The following is an 18,221-nucleotide window of genomic DNA, read 5'->3' on the forward strand; positions in this document are numbered from 1 at the left end:
AGGTTGTCGACGGGGCGGTAGTGTAGGAGCTCATATTCCAGGAGCAAGGCGGCCTACGCGTCCGTGGGAGCGCGACGAGCGTGAGACGACGAACCAGCTGGAGTTAGCGATGGAGTGGCGGTGCGGCCTTCCAGCCGCACTGAGGGATACAGCAACGATGCTTGCTGCTCGTTCCCCGTTGAGCCGGTGGCAGCGTTGGCGGCAGGTGACGAAGAACGACGAGGAGGCCCATCGACGGGAGCCATCTGGGCGACACGGGCGGCGAGAGCAGCCCGATGCTCGGGGCGAGCTGGGCGAGCGTCCGCCATGGATGCGACGAAGCGATGGAATGCAGAACCGCGGAAGGAAGATTCCGGTGCGCCAGATGTCGGATATCGTGTTCCAGCAAAACCCTTAAGGTTCGAACTCTGGGGTGCGCACGAAGATCTTCTTCCTACCGATCCACGCCCCAAAACCTCGCTGCGAATCTAAGCTACATGACCAACAACACAAGGGACACGAGGTTTATACTGGTTCGGGCCACCGTTGTGGTGTAATACCCTAATCCAGTGTGTGGTGTGGTGGATTGCCTCTGGGGCTGATGATGAACAATACAGAGGAAGAACAGCCTCGCAAGGGGTGTTCTTGAGCTGGTGCGGTGTTCTACTTGGGATGGATTCGGTTCCGCTTTCTACTGTGATGGCTATCTCTATTTATAGAGGCCCTGGTCCTCTTCCCAAATATTGAGCGGGAAGGGAGCCAACAACGGACATTTTGAAGGGGGACAACTAGTACAAGCTATCCTGACTAAAGTTGGTCTTCGACTGCCAAAGGCACATGCGATGACGCCGTCTTGGGCTCCACGGTGATCTCCGCCCTGCCATCCTGCGGGTCTTGGTCTCGTTGCACTGATATGGAAACCTTTCCCTGATGCCTTGGTACTCCGCACCTGCGCTTGCCCCCTTTGCACCAAAGAGGAAACGAGGACACTGCGCAGGCTGGCAACCGCTTGGCGCCCGCCTGGTCTTGATCGTCATGGCTTGCGTCATGAGCACCTCGCGAGGTACTCCTTGCCTTGATCTCTCCGCCTCCTCGTGAGCCTGCCTGGTGAGGCCTCCCCTGAGGAAGATTTGCATCGTTCGCCCCACGAGGCTTGGCCCCTCGCGAGGGTCTTGAACTTGGGTTGATGAAGACGGGTCGTACTAGGCCACTTCTTGAGCCACGCCGCAAGCCACAGGCAGGCAAGTCTGGGGACCCCCATTCCTAGAACGCCGACACACGCAACACATGGATACTGACAAACTATGCAGTACATTGAAATTCATAAAGCCAAATCATTCTTCACACCAGATACATTTGTCCTCAATATCATAAATAATAGTTCTGCAGCTATAGATACACAAATTACTAAACCATTCTAACAATCAAATCTTTACCGAATTGTTCCAATCACTATTAAACCTAAATCTTTACGAAATCAAATCTACACTGGAACTAATGCTCTGAATTCACGGGCACAGGGACTGGATCTCTTTAGGAAGCTCTGTACGCAAGACTTCATTCTCGTCACTAAAGATTAGAGTGGGCATAAACTCGGCCTTCCAGTCATTTGCAGCAGCCTGCAAACAAGAAATGAAAATGATGGTTTAGTAAAGGATAACGAAAACTACAGCAGGAGCGTCTCAGCAAAAACACACAACAAAAATGAAAAGGATGATGAGACAAAACATACCTCCACATGACTGAAATCATCAACAAGCTCATCGCCACCATAAGTAGAGCAGAACTTCACGGCAAAGAAACCACAATCATTATTCACTTGCTTTGGAACATTGATAAAGGTCGGCCTCTTTGCAATAGTCACCCAGTTAGGATGCTTCCTCGCTTTGTACGCAACCTTGCCGTACACCTCCTCAAGCAACCCAACAAATCTCTTGATCTGCAAGAAATGACAAAATAAGATGAAATCAAAAACATGTTAACGAAAAATAGTTAAGTTCATGTACGTAAAAGTGACACTTGCATAAGATACAGCTAAACAAATACCAGAAGTTCAACTATTAAATGATAGACAGTTCAAGCAGTATTACCAAAGCAGAGGCAGAAAGATATTTTGTCAACAGAAGGCATAATAAACTTCATGTCAAACAAGAAAATATGAAAGGAGGTTCAGGCTAAGAAACACTCACGATATTTTGGGAGTCTCCATGGAAAGATGTTCGTGACATTCCCTTATTACTATAAGGAAGTGAATCAAGGATGTCAATGCTCCCACGATATCTATTCAGCACATACACACTGTAGTGCGCTATTGTGTCAATTGGCTTGAATAGTATCAAAAAACCTACCAAAAATGAAAGAAATGGTGAACACAAACTATAAAGCATAGGTATTAAACAACCGGGATGAACACAAACTTCTTGACAAACTTAGCAAAAGGATGTACATAAAATTAAAAAAAGAAAGAGTTATCAAAACCTAAACATTGGGAGGAGTTTAGCCGAATGTTTTGCATCAAACTTTGGAACTGTTGCAGCGAAGAAATCATACTCCATGCAGTATCGTGCATTCACAAAAATAGAAACTAAACAACCTCCCAAATGCCACTACACCAAAACTAGAACAAAAAAGGGAGACATGGGTGCAAAGAACTGAAACCTATATGAAGTAGGGACTAAGTACAACCCTGTCAAGAGAGGAGAAGATATCAGAGGTCTCCAGCTTATCCTTCCACAAGCTTATGAGATGATCCATAATATCTCCTTCCATCTGCTGCCCTTCACCAAAAAGAGTATAAAGGACACGCCCTGTGAGGTCAATCACATTCCCAGGGATGGTAAACATGCAATAGCTTGTCGTGCAGATTTAAAAGGATGGGAAAAAATATTATAAGTCCAGACATTAATATAACAGAAGTTCAAAAACTAATACAACATAAGTTCAGATACTAATACAACAGAAGTTCAGACACTAATACAACAGAAGTTCAGAAACTATAACTCCAAAAGGCAGGGAGAAATTAACAGAAGTTCACATACTAATAAAACAGAAGTTTAGAACAAAATAGCATCTCTGGCAGCAACAAAAATAAGAAGAAGAAAACTCACTCAAAATACTACTTCAGACCTTCATCACTAAGCACAAACTCTTTCACTCTCCGGGCCTCTGATAGATGAGGGTAAATGTACTTATTTAGGAGAGGGACAGCAGAATGCCACTTCAAAGGCAATCTCGATGCTCTCTTGGAGGAAGTTACGTTGCCAGACCCAACAGTCGGTTTCCTCCTAGTGATGACAACATTCTTCCCACCTCTCCCAGCTACAGTACCAGCAGCAGATTTACCATTCTTTGGGTAAGCAATCTTCTCAAAATCATCATCCGACGAAATCACCTCTACTTCATCTGCTGCGACTGCACCAACCTTCCTGGAGCAAGGGGTGTTTGGAACACCACAAATGCCGACAGCCTGCTTCCCCAACTTGGAAGGAATAAGGGTTCGAGCGCTATCATCTTCTCTCAGAGTTGAACTCATCGCTCCCTAATTTGGTATTCCTGTGACCCGAGGAATAAATAGTGGTAATCGGTCAAGTCCAATGGATCCACTCTCAAAGAAAAGGAAGACAAAATTAAAGACCATTAATTATAACTGAAGTTCAGGTACAACACAATGTACAGTCCAACTAATATAGATGACATGGTCACTACTAAAGCCGACCTAAAAAATGTGTTGCATTTTAAAACTAAATGAAGTTCAGGCACAACCAAAGGCACAATTCAACATAAACTGATGAATTGGAAAACAATCAACAAGAGCTAACTAAAATGCATAAAAAGGCATCATATCCTGAAGTTCATGTACAATAAAAGATGAAGTACAGGCAAGAAGTCCAAGTGTCAAGGCTTACATGTATAGTAGCCAAATAGACTTTGGAAGTTTGTTTCACACAGGTTAGAAGACGCAATAGAGTACATCCACGTCTGCAATATTATGATGGGTGTAGTTTGCAAGAACCCCATCATGAAACGAATTAACATTCATAAGCATGAAGAATCTGCAGTTGATACTGCCATCAAACACACAAAAAAAGATCATTGTTAATAGAAGAAGTCGCAGCTTACGTACAACTACAGATAAACAGAAGTGATAGAGATAAAGTGGAACTCATACTTGTTATTCTGCTGGGGGACATCAATCCAATCCAATTGGAAATGGTCAATAGTAACTGGACTGAAGGGTGTCTCCCTGTCGTTGCTGGCATCGTTCCAAAGCTTCTTGATGTTATTAGTCATCCGCTGAAACAGGCGTACCACACAGTCATCTTCTGGTCCATAGTGGGAGTCGAGAAGTTGGAACCTTGAATTCTTCAGGTCAAGAAATATTGAAACCCAATGACCAACACCACCCAGGTTAGTAGGAATCTCAGGCGGGTCAAAAGTGGGGAAACAACCTGAAGCAACATAAACACACGAATCATTGAAAACTGAAAATCAATATCAAACAGTACAAAGAAAAATAAAACAATGTAAACAGAGTGGATCGGAGTGCAAACTAATACATAAACAAAGAACAAGACATTTCTTACAGAATCATGTGCATCCATGCTATCTCGACCAGTCGCCATGAAGTACTTCCTCACGTGGGAATCAAACTGACCTCTCAAAATCTTGTCCTAAAATAATCCAGACAATGCCAACATATGAAAATACAAAATGAGACAAACAAGTTTTAAATAAAATGGTAAGGAACAAAACAGAAAAGAAATCACTATAGGGTTGACTTACGCAAACCCAATATAGCAGAATGAGTTTACCTGATTTCTAGTATTTCGCACGTAGACAATAAAGTGTAATCTCAGCTACATTAGATCGAAGCATTCCGCGAGGAGAAAAAGATATTGCTACAGCTTCAACAGTAGCTTCACACTCATTGTTTTGGAACATGATCTTTGATCTAAAACAAGCAATAGAAAGTAAAAAAGAACTTAAGCATCAGGAACTCAAGAAAGTCATCACACATATAAGCATAGAAATTTAGCTACATCACAATAGGTAGTAAAAAAGACTAGATGTTCAGCACAGATGAAGAAATTAGAAGTTCAGCAACAAAATGTAAAGAAGTTCAGGTATGAAACAACAACCAGTTCATAGTGGTAGGCAGTAAAGAAAGACTGGATGTTAAGCACAGAGAAGATATTAGAAGTTCAGTAACAAAGTGTAAAGAAGTTCAGGTATGAAACAACAGGCAGTTCATAGTGGTGGATGGATGTAAATTCTGGCCAGCTGCACTCACCTATTAGAACAGTCATTCTTAAGCCTAGTAACACTGAAATAAAAGTCATCAACCTTCTTTCGGACGAGAGCAAGTTCACTATCTGCTCAGCAAAAGAAATAGAAAATAAGAGCAACATTCCAGCATAACATTCAAACACAAGCACATCTTAGCTGCTACACTAGAAAAGATAAAACAACAGGATTATAAACATCACAACCCATGCATTACAGACCTCCCCCCACATAGAAACAGGTTCACTAAACTTTATTTACAAACCAACCAACCGACAAAGCACAAACCAGAAGTTCAACTTGCACCACATAGGCAGTTCACAGGGATATCATGGACCAAAACAAAAAGCAAAAGGAACGGGGATGGGGAAAGAAGAGAGAAGCATGCTCCTCTCTTTATGGATTCTTGCCTATTACAGTCGCAGCACTGGAATGATCAACCTCCTCTCCCACGCTATCGCTTTCGGTCTCTTCATTGTCATCTCCAGTAGACATTGCAGCATCATCAGCGAGGATAGCAGCAGAAGTTGGACCAGCTGTCATATCCCTAGGCTAGCCTCATGATTGTCATCATGTTTAAGATTCAAATGAACTTGAAATGGGGATTGTTTAAACCCTAACATCAAAGGAATTCACTAGGTTCACCTAAAATATTTTCAGTAAATCCAAATGGCTTTCAAAAATGTTCATCTTTTATGGAAAATCATGTAAACAGTAACCAGAGGTGATGCACATTTTTCCATGATATATTTGGGCTCTGAATTAAATCATACCTATTTGCATTTGGGCATTTTAATGATATAAAATATTTAAAATGCTCAATCAAACTGAAATGTTTGTTGTTGGAAATATTCCAAACAATGACATTGAGCAGTTTCATGATTTTTGGAAATGCCCTGGCATTTTTAATAAAGCCCAAAACAATATAGCAAAATAGAAAATAGAAATAAAAGAGAGAGAGAAAGAGAAACTAACCTGGCGCCACCAACTGGCCCAGCTCCTGTGCTAGCCCAGCACGGTGCGGCCCAGCCCACCTCCTCCTCCCTGTCATCTTCCTCCCCCTCGCCCCGAAGCAACTCGGTGGCGAGCGCGTGTGCCACCACGCGGGGCCACACGCCAGCCACCTCCAGGCTGCCTGCCTGCGCCTTGACCCCCCTGGAGATGCCACGCACCCCCCAGGCCCTCTCACTCTCTTTGTGCTCCTCCCCCTCCTTTGTTTCTCTCTCCCGAGCACACTCGAGCGTCGCCGTCGCTGCCGCTCATCATTGCCGTGCCCACTGCCTCCCCCTCGCTTCCTAGACCAGTCCAAGAGCTCCGCCACGTCGTCCTCGACCTCCTCGCTGAGCTACGCAACGCCGAATGCTCCAAAGCCTCGCCAACGCCGCCCTCTCCATCCTCGGGTGCCAGAGATCCCTCCCGTCATTTCGCCGGACCCCGTGTCTCCCCTGCCTCTCCAGCAGCACCAGAAGAACCGCGGTGAAGCTTTGCATCGTTTCCCCCATGCCCCATCGCCTAATTCATCATCCAGCCGCCTTTTCCACCGAAGCCGCGAGCTCCTCGCCGCCGACGATGGTGCAAACAAGGCCATGGGCACTGCAGCCCGTATCCGAGCACATCAGTGTGCTCAGTGCGCCTCCATGAACCTGCAGCCACCAGTAGCTCCCCCTCCCATGCCCTCTAGCACCGTACTCGACTGCTCCCGAACACCGGCCGCCACCACGAGCTCGACTCCAGGGAGCTCGTTCCACCCTAGCCCCTCCCACTTGGCTCTTTGGATGCGCAAGAGCAAGGGCTATGCCTTGGTGCCCTCAGCGTGCTAAGCCGACGCTTCTAGCGCAAGTCCGGTATGCCCCCGCCGTGTTCTGTGGTTGCCGCCGGCTAGTCTCCGACATGCTGACGTGGCACCATCATTAGGGACTAATGACCCTACCAATTAACCCCCTCTCTCACTAACATATAGGCCCCACACAATTAACTAACCACTGTTTAAGTAATGTTTAGTTTAAATTAATCACAGTGGCCCCAAGCGTCGGCATTGACCTCGCTGACATGGCTGTTGACCGGGCCCACCTGTCTGTGTCACTAACTGACACTTGGTCACTGACTAGTGGGTCCCACTGGTCAGGTTTGACCTAGTTAGCCACAGCCGACCTGCTGACGTAATGTTGTTGTCATGCTGATGCAGTAATATTTTCTAGGATTTAAAATAAATCAGAAATGATTTATAAATTTCAGAAAATGGCCAAAACTTATAAAATTCATAGAAATTCAACCATAACTCCAAATGAAACAAATTATATATGAAAAATGATCAGAAAAATCCAATCTATCCATCTGTAATAGTTTCATGCATGAAAGAACAACTTATGACTACTGTTTAGTACAAATCATATGAATGGCATTTAAATAACCACATGTGGAGTTTGAATTTGAATCTTTGATTCAAACCAACTTCATTTAACTTGTTGCTAGTTGCATTAGCTGAAACCACAGCATATTGCGTCATGATCATGCATCATATTGTCGCATTGCATTGATTGTGTCTCCTCTCTGTTGCCGATGTTTGTCCCCTCTCAGTAGACGATGTACCGACGATGTCATCGATGACACCGATGAAGAACTATACTATCTTCAGAAGTGTCAGGCAAGCAAAACCCCCTAGTTCATTCCGATACAATCCCATTCTCTCGCTTATGCTCTCTTTTACTACATTAGGATAACAACGATTCATTTGTTACATGCTGCGGTAGCTGAACCCCTTTCCTCTGCATGACGTGTCATTGCCACAGTAAATAGATGAAACCCACTAGCATGAGTAGGAGTTGTTTGAGCCCTGATGTGCCTACTCATTCATGCTTGTTTGTCATGCCTGCTATGCTTAGAGTTGTGTCAGGTCTGATTCATCGGGGATGAATTGGAACAGTGATGAACATGTCCTACTGTATGTGAGCTAAGTGTGTGAACACGATTTGGTAAAGGTAGCAGTGAGAGGCCATGTAGGAGTACATGGTGGGTTGTCTCATTGAAGCCGTCCTCAGGAACTGAGCTCTGTGTTTGTGATCCATGAAACAGTTACTACCACGCATTGGGCCTAAAACAAATGGACCATCTCGGCTTCTTAATCACCCTTGTCCTTTGTCCAGGAGTTGCAAGTAGTTTCTGGTGTTTGTAGTATGCTGGAGGCCGTGCACAACACTGACCCGAGGGGTGGGCTGTTATGCGGTAGGCATGTGGCACGGTATACCGGGCGCCCGTTTGGTGTCTCGAAAACCCTGCACACATCGTTCAGGGCCGTATGTGGAAACTTCGGCCGGACACCCTCCGGATGGAACCTGAATAGGCGATAAACCTGGACTAGAGACTTGAGTGTTTAGGTAGGTCGTGGCCGACACCCTCGTTGGGCTTCCGCTTGAAGGTTGCCGAGTACATGTCGTGTAAACGGCGGTAAGTGGTGAGAGCGTGTGTGAAGAAGTACACCCCTGCAGGGTTAACATCATCTATTTGAATAGTTGCGTCCGCGGTAAAGGACTTCTGGGTTGCCTATATAGTTCATAGACAAGTGAAAGTGGATACTCTAAAATGCGCAAGATAAGCGTGAGTGCTATGGATGGCATTCTCGTAGGGAGACAGAAGCGGATCCATAGTGGTGTATTGATATGGTGAATATGTGGACTCGTGTACGCCACCTCAAAAGAGTTACTTGCAGTCGTAGTTCAGGATAGCCACCTAGTCAAAGTTGGCTGCTGCAGTTAAACCCCACCATCCCCTTTATTGATAATGATGCATACTTAGATAGTTCTGATGTAAGTCTTGTTGGGTAGATTTGTACTCATGTTTGCCTATTTTATGTTTTTGCAGAGAGACTTCAGCCTCACTAGTAGTTCCGCATGGACTTCGACGTTTAGCTTGTTACCTCAGCTACGATCTTGTGCCCTCGGCAGGATCTAGTAGATAGTCAGGCTTCTCAGCCTTTTTCATTTGTAGATGTCTGTACTCAGACATGTTAAGCTTCCATTTGTGCTTTGACTTGTATGCTCTGAATGTTGGGTCATGAGACCCATGTTTGTAATATCTCGCTCTTTGGAGCCTATTGAATAAAATACTTTGAGTCATAGTTATGTTGTGATGCCATGTTGTATTTGCACATATCGAGCATATTGTGTGTATGATTTGAAATGCTTGGTAGGTGTGGGATCTGATTATCTAGTTGTTTATCCTTGGTAGCCTCTCTTACCGGGAAATGTCTTCTAGTGCTTCCACTAAGCCTTGGTAGCTTGCTACTGCTTCAGGACATTTAGGCTGGCTGGCATGTGTCCTTCTTCGTTCCTATGTCTGTCCCTTTGGGGAAATGTCACGTGATGTCTACCGGAGTCCTGTTAGCCTGCTACAGCCCGGTTTACCGGAGTGCTGCTAGCCCAGTTGCTACAACCCGGATTCCCTCGCTGATGACCGACACGTTCATTGCTGGGTCATGTATGTCTGTCCCTGTAAGTTAGTGCCACTTTGGGTTCATGACTAGCCATGTCAGCCCGGGCTCCTTGTCATATGGATGCTCGCGACACTATCATATACGTGTGCCAAAAGGCGCAAACGGTCCCGGGCCTGGTAAGGCGACACCCGTGGGAATACCGTGCGTGAGGCCGCAAAGTGATATGAGGTATTACATGCTAGATCGGTGTGGCATTGAGTCGGGGTCCTGACAGCTTTGGTATCAGAGCCTGACTGTCTGTAGGATTACCAAGCCAAACTGGTCGAAGTTGAGTCTAGAAATTCTTTAGTCATATAAGGGAATTGATTGTGGGATGGAACATAAGGCTCTTTTTACTCCTTTACCTCATGCCCTTCTGATCCGAGTCATCTTATCTTTCCTACGGGGTTAAGGAACTAGGCTTTCTCTTCTTTCTATCAGGATCATGTGTTACTAATTCGTAGACTTATAAAATTGTTGGACTTAAGCCTCGGTTCAGTTCCTGCTACTTACGTATATTAACTGTTGATCTCGAACCTTGATATTCTGCATCCGAGTGGTTATGCCACCATTTTTGTAGCATGTCTCAAATCTTTTTGAGCATTTACAGCCGTTATGCTGTCCGAGTCATCCCAGGTTTCTAAATAATCTGATGCATTTGCAAATCCCTTCTTACCATTCTGAAGTCCCTTGTGCCAGATCAACCACACTAACTAGTGTGTTGAGGTACTTCATTGCCTCGGCATTTATGCTGGAGTTATTATTATGACCCTAGGTGTCTAGAGTATCACCTAGTAATCTGGCCATGCTTTGTGTTCCCAGTGTGATGGTTTTGGTCTTTATTCTCGAAAGCATCCCGTGATGCCACTTGGTAGTAGGTATTCTATTCCTGGGTTTTGAAGCCCAAGATTCACCCTACTTTATGTTGGTAGTGTTTGCTAGATCCTTTAGGATATTAGTAACCTTTGCATTAGTCCTCGAGGTCCGTGGTATTTCCTTCCTCCAAATACCATGAACTACTTATGGCAGAAGTTCCTCGTTGAACCGAAAGATCACAACCAGAGTGCTCTTGGCGAGTTCTCCATTCTATATTGTGGCTCTGCCAGTTCTACCTTTCTGCATGGGTTATCCGGAAGAAACATGTTGAACTCGTTCGACATGCTAGTCCATGCATCCACAACTCAGAAAATCATATGTTCTTTTGAGTTGTTCCTCTTTAGTTGTTCCCTGGTCTTGTCTATCAATTGATAGCCAGGAGTAGTTATGCACACGTGTTCATCGATGCCTACTATTATTGTGGTCCGTCAAGCCATTCTATTCCATAATGACTTGGAGAAACAAACTCCAGTACCTCATCCATATCCAGGATTCGGTCAAAGCAGTTGTATTCCGCAGTTCAAAATGCAATCCAGTTTTGTTCGGTTCCATCTTGGAGTATTACCATTTTATGTAAGGAATGTCATGAGAATTGCACCTTCTCTTATGAATTCTTAATGTAGTGATACTTCTCGCCATCATTATTCATTCCTCGGTTCTGTGTTGTCGCAATCGGAATGCCGACAAGTGAATTGTGATGTGTGAAATCCATACTCCAAGCAACTCCGTTTCTTTGTAGTTAAATGGACGACAACCTCCTTCTTAGTGTGTTGGTTATTGAATCATCACCCTAAGATTGATCGTGTCACCTAGCCCTTATTTCCGGTGCACTCTTCGGTCAATGAGTAAGGATTGTGTCAATTCCCCGCTCTTTGATCATATCGTCTTGCCCTGAAAAGCAAGATTGTTCTTGAGCTTAGTAACATGTCGGTGGTCTTCTGAATATATTCTCGGAAGTATCACCAGGTTGTCACCTGACCGCTATGTTGAGTTCGTGAACATGTGGGTTTTCTTGTAAGCCACCCTCTCTCCAAGAATCTGTGTTGGTTACCCCTGAGCTAGTTTGTTAAGCTAAACAACAACTTGGAGAGTTGGAAGATAAAAGCTTACCTGACTTAGTTCATCTCCAAGGGATATCCTTGTGTGTGTGTGTGTGTGTGTGTGTTGAAGAAAGATAATATCTTCATTGATTGATTCTCATGATCAGTTGTTGGACTTATCGTCTTCACCATCTTTATTTGAGTATAGGCTATCGCCAAATCAAATCAGAACCAATGATATTCGTAATGTTGTCTTATTCGTGGTTGATTCCTCGAGCATACACCATTATATTCCTTGGGTCTGACCAATGCTATCACCTTGTTCCCATAGTTGTGGAATTCCATTTATATGGAAATCTCGATGACTTGTTGTTGAGCCCATCAGCAGCATTTTGTCTCATCCATGATTCGTGTTGAACATCCAGCTAGTGTTGGAAACTTCTATAAGCATTATCTTCATGTCCCGTTCATGAAGCATGTGTTGATGAAAGAAGTGACTTCCTTTGATCCACGTGCATTTGGTGCGAGTTGCTGCCATGACTTCGACAAAGATTGTTTTTGTTTCCTCTAGAATCATCCCAAGTCAGTCATGCATGTGCGAAGTATGCTATGGTTTGACAGGCTCGCTACCTCCATTCCACATGTATCTCCTAGTACACCAAGCCACTGGCTGATTTGTTCAAGGAGAAGAAGTTCCTTCTTAAGAGCAAGACTTATGCAAGGACTCCGATATCCCCGATTATGGTTCCCCTTCTGTACTCGGTAGTGTTTTATTATAAGACTACTATGTGGTCATGCTTGTCCGGGACAACGTGTTCACATGTTGTAGCAGAACCATCTCATGTTTTTGAGCTTACTACCGCAGTCCATTTCCCGAGAATCTTGCAACATCGTCTCATCGATTTGTGTTGCAAACTTTCATTTTTCTTTCTAGACTTGATGAGTCTGGAATATTCTGACACCAACCAAATCTGAATCTCAGGCGGATATGATGGTTGGAACATTGCCCAAGAACTATAATATTGATCCCTCGATAACCGGTAAAGTGGATGTCGTGGACAACACACCCAGCCGGAAGAACTATTATTGTAGTATCTTGTTTGAGGAAGTTGGCCACCTCCCCATAAGGATTTCATGAGATTTACTCCCTAGTTGTTCCTTATGGATTTTTGAGTTCCTGAAGTCTGACCTTTTACTTATTGATGTTCTAGATATCAAACCATATCCATGAATGGGATGCGCTAGCACATCAAGGAGAACATTAGAAGCGGAGTGCTAAATGCCTCTCGGTAGATCATCCAGATTTTGTCCCCTTGGCCTCGCCAAGGTGAAATCTGAGAAAGTGTTATCTTTCCTTTTGCATCTGCATCCTCCACCGGTATTCATCATGGTGGCATGTTGTGCTGCCAGGAACCTTGACACGGATATTGGTAAAACCTTGATGAATATGGAAATGCTCAAGTTCTTGAGAGCACGCACAAGCACTAGGTGTTATCATCGGCACTAACTGGGATTGCTCTCAGTTCCCTCGGTTATGCTATAACTTTTCAAGCAGTGGACTCACTCTCTACTACTGAGCTTCTCCCCAGTTACTAGAATCATTCCCAGCATTTGTATTTTGTTCTCGGTTGGCACTGCCATTGTGCCACCCTACCCTGGACTACCCTTCTCAGCAATTACTGATCAGGATCATCTTCAAAGTGGTCCTACCATGGGTCCTATCCATTCCCGATGATAAGCAAAATCATCCATTACATTGTCTTCAACAAGGTAATCCATATCATCCATTCTAGTCCAAGAATACCATTCTTCCCAACTCCTTTAAATGATCGTTTGTGATTTGTCTTAGGCTGGTATAAAGAGTCTCAATGATCTCTATGTCAAAAGTAATTCTTTTGCCACTTTAGGTAATAATTCTACGAGTCACCTCCTCCAAGATGTCTCATTATGGTATCATGGCAACTCAACTCCTCGCTACGTTGACAACCGATCACCACCTTCTTAAGTGTGGAATTGTTGTCTACCTAGTGAACCCTCGACATCTGTTCCACTCCATCCCTTTGGATGAATGCTTCCTATCCCAACTCGAGAGATGTTTCTATGTCTCATTCCGTGAGTTGATATTGTGATCATTAAGATGATCCATCCATATGGACATGTTTCGCTCTTTTGTCCTCGTGCCGGATGAAGATCTCGAAAGCAAAGACGCCAAGATCAATTTGAGTCGACAAATCAACAACCTCGAGAAGACAGTTGGATCATGAAGTTTGTGTTACTTAGTGTCCCCTTTGTCTCCTTACCTCACGTCTTGAATCTCGGGACGAGATTCTTGTTTAAGTGGCGGTGAGTTGTCACATCGCTAGCTTCTAACAATGCACTAGGCTAGCCTCATGATTGTCATCATGTTTAAGATTCAAATGAACTTGAAATGGGGATTGTTTAAACCCTAGCATCAAAGGAATTCACTAGGTTCACCTAAAATATTTTCAGTACATCCAAATGGCTTTAAAAAATGTTCATCATTTATGGAAAATGCTGTAAATAGTAACCAGAGGTGATGCACATTTTTCCATGACATATTTGGGCTCTGAATTAAATCATACGTATTTCCATTTGGGCATTTTAATGATATAAAATATTTAAAATGCTCAAATAATCACAAACTGAAATGTTTGTTGTTGGAAATATTCCAAACAATGACATTGAGCAGTTTCATGATTTTTGGAAATGTCCTGGCAATTTTATTAAAGCCCAAAACAATATAACAAAATAGAAAACAGAAATAAAAGAGAGAGAGAAAGAGAAACTAACCTGGCGCCACCAACCGGCTCAGCTCGTGTGCTGGCCCAGCACTGTGTGGCCCAGCCCACCTCCTCCTCCCTGTTGTCTTCCTCCCCCTCGCCCCGAAGCACGGGAGCTCCTGGGAGCTCCTATACAGCGCTGCAGGCGCCCGTTAATGATCCGGCGCCTGCAGCGCTGCTAGCATGGGCCGGCCCACTAGCGTGCTGCCCTTTGTTTTTTTAAGTTTTTTTACGAAAATAAAAATATGAAATGAAGAAAGGTTTACAGATTTAAAGAAAAAAGTTCATCCATTCAAAAAAATATGTTCATATCTTTTAAAAAAGTTCACAAATTATGAAAAAGTTCATAAATTTTAAAAATGGTTCATTCAAATTGAAAAAAAGTTCATCCAATTTAGCAAAAGTTCATTAAATTTGAAAAAAGTTCATAGAAATTGAAAAAAGTTCATGGAACTAAAACAAATTCATCCATTTTCAAGACAAATGTTCATTAAATTTCGAAAAAGTTCATCAATGTTCGAAAAGTTCATCAATCTCAAAAAAGTTCACAGAATTTTCAAAAAAAAATCATCAACCGGCTCATAGACGGGCTGGCCCATTTACGCACGACACAGGCGCCAGTTAACAAAATGCACGTTAACTGGCGCCTGTGGCGCCAAATAGGAAATGTCGGAGCTCCTATACAGTGCTTCAGGCGCCCGTTAACGATCCGGCGCCTGCTGCAGTGCTGCTAGCATGGGTCGGCCCACTAGTATGCTGCCCCCAGTTTTTTTAAATGTTTTTTGTTACAAAAATAAAAAATATATAATCATGAAAGGTTTACAGATTGAAAGAAAAAAGTCCATCCATTTGAAAAAATAAGTTCTTATCTTTAAAAATGGTTCATCAATTTTGAAAAAAGTTCATCAATTTGAAAAAAGTTCATTAAATGGAAAAAATGTTCATCAAATTTGAAAAAAGTTAATCGAAATTGAAAAAAGTTCATGTATTTTTAGAAAAATTTCATGGAACTGAAAAAAAAGTTCGCAAATCAAAAAAAGGTGCATCCATATTCAAGAAAAAAATTCATTAAATTCGGAAAAAATCATCAATATTCAAAAAAGTTCATCAATCTCAAAAAAGTTCACAGAATTTTCAAACAAAGAAATCGTCAACTGGCGCCTAGATGGGCCGGCCCATTTACAGATGCCACAGGCGCCAGTTAACAAAATGCACATTAACTGGCGCCTGTGGCGCCAAATAGGAAATGCCCCGAAGCAGCTCGGTGGCAAGCGCGTGTACTGCCGCGTGTGGCCACACGCCGGCCACCTCCAGGCTGCCTTCCCGCGCCTCGACCCCCTGGAGATGCCACGCACCCCCAGGCCCTCTCACTCTCTCTATGCTCCTCCCCCTCCTCTGTTTCTCTCTCCCGAGCACACCCGAGTGCCACTGTCACCGCTGCTCGTCATTGACGTGGCCACTGCCTCCCCCTCCCTCCCCCGACCAGTCCAGGAGCTCCGCCGCGTCGTCCTCGACCTCCTCGCTGAGCTACGCAACACCGAACGCTCCAGAGCCTTGCCAACGCTGCCGTCAACATCCTCGGGTGCTAGAGATCCCCGCCGTTGTTTTGCCGGACCCCATGTCTCCCCCGCCTCTCCAGCAGCACCAGAAGAACTGCTGTGAGCCTCTGCACCATTTCCCCCATGCCCCATCGCCTAATTTATCCTCCAGCCGCCTTTTCCACCAAAGTCGTGAGCTCCTTGCCGCCGGCGATGGTGCAGACGAGGCCATGGGCACTCCAGCCCGTATCCGAGCACACTAGTGTGCCCAGCGCGGCTCAACGAACCTGCGGCCACCAATAGCTCCCCCTCCCACGCCCTCTAGCACCATACTCAACTGCTCCCGAACGCCGGCCGCCGCGACAAGCTCGACTCCGGCGAGCTCGTTCCACCCCAGCTCCTCCCACTTGGCTCTCTGGATGCGCAAGAGCAAGGGCTATGCCCTGGTGCCCTCAGCATGCTAAGCCGACGCTTCTAGCGCAAGTCCGGCGTGCCCCCGCCGTGTTTTGTGGTCGCCGCCGGCTGGTCTCCGACGTGCTGACGTGGCACCGTCATTAGGGGCTAATGACCCTGCTAATTAACCCCCTCTCTCACTAACATATGGGCCCCACACACTTAACTAACCACTATTTGACTCCTATTTAGTTTAAATTAATCACATTGGCCCCACGCGTCGGCGTTGACCTCACTTACGTGGCTGTTGACCGGGCCCACCTGTCTGTGTTACTAACTGAGACTTGGTCACTTACCTGTGGGTCCCACTGGTCAGGTTTGACCTGGTCAGCCACAGTCGACCTGCTGACGTAATGTTGTTGTCATGCTGACGCAGTAATATTTTCTGGGATTTTAAATAAATCCGAAATGATTTATAAATTTCAGAAAATGTCCAAAACTTATAAAATTCATAAAAATTCAACCATAACTCCAAATGAAATAAATTATATATGAAAAATGATCAGAAAAATCCAATATATCCATCTGTACTAGTTTGATGCATGATAGAACAACTTATGACTACTGTTTAGTACAAATCATATGAATGGCATTTAAATAACCACATGTGGAGTTTGAATTTGAATCTTTGATTCAAACCAACTTCATTTAACTTGTTGCTAGTTGCATTAGCTGAAACCACATCATATTGCCATGTCATGTTCATGCATCATATTGTCACATTGCATTGATTGTGTCTCCTCTCTATTGCCGATGTTTGTCCCCTCTTAGTAGACGACGTACCGACGATGTGATCGATCCGATGAAGAAATATACTATCTTTAGAAGTGCCAGTTAAGCAAAAAACCCTTGTTCATTCCGATACAATCCCATTCTCTCGCTCCTGCTCTCTTTTACTGCATTAGGACAACAACTATTCATCTGTTACATGTTGCGGTAGCTGAACCCCTTTCCTCTGCATGACCTGTCATTGCCACCGTAAATAGATGAAACCCACTAGCATGAGTAGGAGTTGTTTGAGCCCTGATGTGCCTACTCATTCATGCTTGTTTGTCATGCCTCCTATGCTTAGAGTTGTGTCAGGTCTGATTCATTGGGGATGAATTGGAACAGTGATGAACATGTCCTACTGTATGTGAGCTAAGTGTGTGAACACGATTTGGTAAAGGTAGCTGTGAGAGGCCATGTAGGAGTACATGGTGGGTTGTCTCATTGAAGTCGTCCTCAGGAACTGAGTTCTGTGTTTGTGATCTATGAAATAGTTACTACCACGCATTGGGCCCAAAACCAATGGATCCTCTCGGCTTCTTAATCACCCTTTTCCTCTGTCCAGGAGTTGCAAGTAGTTTCTGGTGTTTGTAGTATGCTGGAGGCCGTGCACAATGTTGACCCGAGGGGTGGGCTGTTATGCGGTAGGCACGTGGCACGGTGTACCAGGTGCCTGTTTGGTGTCTCGGGAACCCTGCACACATCGTTCGGGGTTGTATGTGGAAACTTCAGCCGGACTCCCTTCGGATGGAACCTGAATAGGCGATAAACCTGGACTAGAGACTTGAGTGTTTAGGTAGGTCATGGCCGACACCCTCGTTGGGCTTTCACTTGAAGGTTGCCGAGTACATGTCGTGTAAACGACGGTAAGTGGTGAGAGCGTGTGTGAAGAAGTACACCCATGCAGGGTTAACATCATCTATTCGAACACCCGCGTCCGCGGTAGAGGACCTCTGGGTTGCCTATACAGTTCATAGACAAGTGAAAGTGGATACTCTAAAATGCGCAAGATAAG

Source organism: Triticum aestivum, chromosome 1B (assembly GCF_018294505.1).
Source record: "Triticum aestivum cultivar Chinese Spring chromosome 1B, IWGSC CS RefSeq v2.1, whole genome shotgun sequence".
In the NCBI taxonomy this organism is placed as follows: Eukaryota; Viridiplantae; Streptophyta; class Magnoliopsida; order Poales; family Poaceae; genus Triticum; species Triticum aestivum.